We start from the raw sequence: 6,755 nt of genomic DNA on the forward strand, positions 1-6,755 counted from the left end.
GCGGCATGACGCGCGGTGCTGAGTCCGAAGCGAGGCGCAGGGCGGTCGGCTGAGAGGAACCTCGGTGTCCTGCTCTAACTACAGCAGCCAGGAGGAATGCATGGTGCAGCCTGCAAGGTACAAGGGGCAACCAGATCTATGGAGGAGCGGGGAGGTGCCACAAACACACCCACACACTGCTTAGAAATTAAGTGAGAGGCGGTGCGCAAACCCCCCCTCACACACACACACACACACACACACACACACACACACTCACACACACACACAGCTGCGGTCACAGTTCACCGTGCACGAGCCAGGAGAGGAAAGTTTCTCCTGGTTCCTCAGGAGCAGCAGCCTGTTACTTCAGCCCCGGTCTCATCCCCTGCTCCTGCGGGGTCTTGGCTGCTTGTTGTCGGTGGATAAAGAGAGAGAGGGGGGTCGTTTGTGGGTGGGTTGAGAGCGCACAGGAGAGGAGGTCTGGGTTCGTACCCTGCAGGAGTGGACTAGGGGGAAAAGGGGGTAATGGTTACTTTGGCTCCCGCACTAATAGAAGGTCAGTGGATTTGTTTGATAGTGTGGAGAGACGCGGCGGATGGATCAGCCTCTCGGATCTGAGAGTTGTTGGTGTGTGGGTCACATTTGTGGTGACACACAGCAATTTACAGTGGCAGGAACCCGGTCACGTCACTTCCTGCCCACGCAGGCTCGCCGCTGATTGGTCCGCGGGCCGGGCACGTTTTGACAGGAGGATGCGCTGAGCTGCAGACCCGGGATCAGGCGCGGGGACATGAGATGATGGCCGTGCGCGATGGGAACAGCCAAACGCAGCGGTGCCTGGTCCCCCCCCTCCCCCAGATCTGCATCAAGTCTCTCTTCCACCACGGAGGAGCTCAGAGACCTGGAGCAGGACGCACAGGACCTGGAGCCAATAAAACCCCAAAGTGCACCCCTCTCAATTTAAACCCTTTAAACCTCTTTATTGCAAGTTAAAACAATCTCCATATAAAAGTATAAACTTGAAAAAACACCATTTGGATAACGTACAAATACACGTAAGCACATCTCATACAAGCCTTATACATGTAAAGATGTGATGGAGGTTTCTACATAAACTGATTTACAGCCAAGCGATAAAACATGTCAAATAAAGCAACATATATAATAAACGTGGGTATTTGCACTTCATTAAAATACTTAAAGACCCTCAGAGTTTACTTTTACATGCTCATATAAAGGTTGGAAGAAGAGGGGAGGTCCTCTGTGGTCAGATGAGACACATTTGTTGGTTTAGGCTATAAACATTAATCTGATTTGACTGCACAAAGGTGCAAAAGACATAATTCTAGTTTTTTTTCATTCTAAGAAATACACTTACTACATGTCACTTTTTGGTCAGAGTAAAATATGAATGCCAGAATAAAACATCCTCTCAGTATAAAAACAAGTCTTTCAAGCTATTATATATAAACCAATGTGAATATATATGCCGGACTGGTGTGAGGTTTCTACATAAACATAAATATCCATGTGATAAAATATCTTACTTTAAATTTACCTTCACTAAAATACCTCATTAACCAGTGAGTTTACTTTTACACACATATATAAAAGGTGGAAGGACAGATGATGTGAATTTCAAATCCAGATGAGATGAATTTGTGCTTTTGGGCTGTAAAGATAAATCTGATTTCACTTTAATACATTATTCCACCATAAAGAGGTGTCAAACATTAAATTTGTAGTTATGATTTGACTTAACTGTGAGTTTCCAATGTGTTTTATAGTTTATCACATCCCGATATAGTCTTACAGATGCTGACATCCTGATAAAAATCAAATGTATTGCACTCATCCAAATGATCAGTTTCAAAGATGAATGTCAGGAGAGAAAATATCAAGCAAGATTGAAAAAACATAACTGCTCTTTAAAAAGCAACACAATGCACAACATCATATAATCCAACACAATCCACTGAGGTTCCAGAGGGACAGGTGTTACTATTAACCCCCCCCCCCCCCCCTCTGCTCACCACACACAGTGTTGTTCTCTGAAGTGATGACGACACCTCCGGCTCGTACGGACAAAAAAAAATGAGCTGTTATCAAACAATCTGCACATGAAACGTCTCATTCACAGTCGTTTACTGTACGTGGGCATGAGGCCTCCATCTCTCACACACACACACACACACACAGACACACACACACAGACACACACACCAGTCCATTTACCATCCCAGCAGATTCATGTTGATGCTGCAGCCTGCGGTTTGTTGTGATTGTGAGATAATTTCCGTCGCAGGAAAAGGACTGAAACAACGGCTGGAATTTCCTCTTTACAGGTGGAACATCTTGGAGAACACCGAGGGAGGCGGGGGGGAAGGAGGAGGAGAAGAAGAAGAAGAAGCATTTTACTGCTGGATTATATAATTATAGTTTTGCTGTGTGTGTGTTTTTCCTTATTTTTCTGATCCGAGGCCGTAATTACTGCACACAGCCACGGGTCGTTACTCCTTTCAGCTGGACTAATCTCACACAGGGTGAATAGGACCTGTCAATCAGAGGCCGCACTCAGCAGCAAGACAAGAGGGGACTGATTGCTGCTGCTGCTGTGACACACACACACAGACACACACACAGACACACACTCCTTCTCCTTCCTCCTTCCCTCCAGTGTTTCCACCCTCTCTGCTTTTTACTGACGCACAACTAAAACCCCTTAGAAACCAGATTTGCACCATCTTTAACTTCTCATGTTCGTGTGTTTCAGTGTGTAGGCGTGTTCAGGAAACCATATTTGTGTCACTCTCTCGTTCTGTGTGTGTAGCATCAACACTAAAAACTGTGGGGACACATGTTGCGGCCGCTTTTGTTGCTGTGGAGGATGTTTGACGCATCATGTGACGCCTCCTCATGCTCAACAGCCTTTATGATGCAAAAAGAGAAATAGACTCAAACAGGTCGGAATGGTTCAGAGGAAGACTAAAATGTAAGTTTGGTACTTTGAGGCACTGAAACGCAGTAAAAGTATTAAAGATTTCTTTATAATACTGCCGCAGTTCAGAGCATACATAGTACTTTTACTAATCCGCTTGTTATTTACAGGAGAAGGGAACCAATTCCCACAGGTTCTTGTTTTCTATACACAAATATATAATATCATCAAACAAACAAATACACAAATGTTGTCTGCAAACTTTACATCTTCTTTTTCCCACATTATTAGTAATTAATTGCATCCTTACAATGTTTATATACGTGCTTATATATTCGTATTCCTTATATTTTGTGTAGTTGTGGTATGTTCTTATATCTTTAGAATGTTGTGTAGTGTTGGATTTGTAATAGGAATTTTACATTTCGGATCAATAAAGTACATCTGTCTATATGTCTGATCTGTGCATGTTAGCATTTACACTTAATGAATATAATTACATAAGGATTTTACACAATAAGAACAAAAAGTGGATGAAAATGCACCAATAATCATGTAGTAAAGTATAAATTATAACAATAGCCATTCTGCATAATGAGTAGTTTTACTTTTAATACTTTACTTTGCTAATACTTCAGATATACATATTAAAAGCAGGATTTTACTTACTACACATAAACATAATTGTAACATCAGTCAAACCTTTGAATCGCTCCATCACCGCAGATCATTAACTGTCCTGTTCACACTTATAATAACTATATATTATAAATAAAACAATAATAATGAACCAGTCTGTGTTAGTGACTGCTACTGGGACAGAAGATCTTCTCTGACCACTTCTATGAAACTCACGATTACATTTACATTTTCTTCATATTATTATTCCTTCTTCCTTCCTTTATATTTTCTATGACTATGAAAAGTTAGGACACAAAAACCACGTATACAACTAATTATTATAATCATTGAATAAAAGTTGTACCATTTCATACAGGTTCTGGCAGAACTCCCTGTATCAGTGAACTTTAGAAGAATTGCACTAATGCTGCAGAAAGTTTTAATGATGTGAAAACAACAAAATCAGAAGGAAGAACTTCTTTATTCTAATCTCATCCTCATATATATAGGATCTCAAAATGTCACATGTATTAAATCACTGCAGATTAAGTAGCACACACGCACACACGCACACATACACACACGCACAGTATCTAATGCTTCATATACACGGGCAGCTCTATCTGTATCTGTGCCCACGGGCCAGAAAGCACGAGGGGAAGGATAATAAATTGTTTATTTGCACCAACACACCGACTGCTTCCGCTCCGCGTGCTGCAGGCGCGTGACTGCGGCCTCGTGCGGATGAAGCTGATCAATCAGATCAATCAGCAGAGATTATACAGTATCCCGGGGGTCACGGGGAGGGCGCGAGGCCACGCAGAGTTCACGCCGCAGCGCGCACGAGCTCCACGCAAAGCTGTGCCGGAATGGCACAGATCGGAGCGCGTGGGGGGAGGATGTATGAAACTGTAAAGATGTTGTATTATGATGATGATTGTGAATATAACGATGATGCTGACGATTTAAAATTACTACCATTTGTATTATTGACCTCATTTCAGAGACAGGTGCATTCAAATACCTACAGTGCGACGTTCAAGGCTCCTGCTGGACAGTTTTTTACAGTTTCAAAACAAATCCGTGTATTCACTTATTAAATAATCTTTTATATATCATAGAAAATACTACTGGGAACTAGTTTCTGTGCGTTTGATGTTGATAGATTCAAGGTAAATCAGAGTGAAGTTACCGTGTGGCCGCAGCCGGAGGAGGTGCCGGGGAGTAAACTGGACGCGCACACGTAAAGAGGATTTTTATTCTCTTTGGGGAGGAGATAGTGAGGAGAAAAATCCGACGCATCTATAGAAACGTGTTGGAGTGAAACATTGAGGAGGAGGAGGAGGAGGAGGAGGAGGAGGATGAGGAGAAATGTGCAGGAGGCTGTGCGTAAAAACGTGGGAGATGTGGAATGAATACAACTTTACGCACCGGAGTGTTATAGTGGAACCACAGTTTTATGTTGCACATTAAAAAACACACTTGGCTTTGTGATGACATGATAATAAAAATAAACTGTTTAGAAGAAATTAAGCTTCATAAAATATTTATTTCAGTCGTGGTGTTTGTCAAATTCAACCAACTTTTGATTTTGTGTATTTAACAGAATAATAATTCTTAGTTTTTTGCTTTTTGTCTTGTAATCTGCCACACAACTGAAGTAATGATACACAATACAGGCTGTATAAATAAATCTATAAGTCCATAACACACATAATTTGTGTTTATGGGTTAATTTCGTTCCAGCCAATGATTTAAAAACCTGCCTGCGGCGACTTCAGCAGAGCCAGTGTCTAAAGAACTGCGAGTAATTTCCTCTAATATTAGAAATATATGATTAGTTATTGAAAGAACATATAGAGTCGTACTTACTTCGGGCTGTGGATATGTTGGACTCGTGTCACGTTGCTTTTCTCATCTGATTAAAATAAAGAGAAGGAAGTTATCTGCAGTTTGAGTTTATTTTTCCTGACGCTGCCGATATCATTTAGGAAACAGCTTACGAGAGAATTTTAATTTACACTTTCACAACAAATAAATCATATATTCTCTCACTAAAAGTATTTTAAAGATCTATACGTTACAAGTTACACGTCAAAATACAAAGATATTTTGTGTTTTTATCACCAATTGACAAATTGTCCGTTTAAAGTAACATTTTTGGATAAATAACTATGTAATAAAGTCTTAAGTTGGTTTTATTTATTTTGTGTTACCTCAACTTCGCAGCTCCGCGTGATAACAATATACATTACAAACACACACAACACGTGAATAATTCAGACGCAACTTAACGTGTATTTCTGCTGCAACAAGCTCATAGTTAATGTATGTTGTACTTTAGTTTACTACACATGAGCCAATACGGACACTGCAGTACTTTTACCACCACAAATACTACCATTAATAATAATAACAGTTAACTGCATTAATATTACAATAAAAATGTTAAACGCTTTATTCAGATATTTGTTCTATAATTAAAATAATAAGGATTCACATTTATGGCACGAGTCAAAACGAATAATGCATTAAGATTTTTTGGGGATATTTGTTCCTATTTTCTCACTGACATCATTTGCAGTTTCTTCTTCACAGCTACAGACACACAGTGTGTGGAGGAGGAGGTGGAGGAGGTGGAGGAGGAGGAGGTGGTGTCTGTGGTCCGGTTGTGTTCAGGACACAAACTGTCCCAGAGGAGGAGCAGCAGCAGAAGAAGAAGAAGATCTCTGTGTCCCCAACAACACTTTCTTCAAACTTTACACTTCTCTCTGTCCACACACACACATGACGTCAGACAGGAAGCTGTCCCTCACTATAGGTTTTATTTCACACACCATGAATACTAAATACATGAATGAAATGTAAAGGTATGTGTGTAGTGGGCTATTTCAGAATAAAACAACACATCATGATGGAATATTACATCTAAAGAAAACATTTTTGTGCAGTTGTGTCTTGTTTTGTGTTTTTTAAAAGTAGTGGTTATTTAATATGAGTTATATTAATGCTGGAAATGAGCCAACTTATATGTAAAATGTCGATCTTTATTTAACTTTTTATATTTCGAAATGCAGCAACATGACAAACTGTTTATTCACATGATAATAAAATTGACTATCATATACAAGTCCATAATTCTCTTTAGAAACTGGATTTTAAAATACGATGGATGGTAAAATATTTTGTAAAACTTATCCTACTTTATTATAAA

The sequence above is a fragment of the Pleuronectes platessa genome, chromosome 23 (assembly GCF_947347685.1).
Source record: "Pleuronectes platessa chromosome 23, fPlePla1.1, whole genome shotgun sequence".
NCBI classification, from domain to species: Eukaryota; Metazoa; Chordata; class Actinopteri; order Pleuronectiformes; family Pleuronectidae; genus Pleuronectes; species Pleuronectes platessa.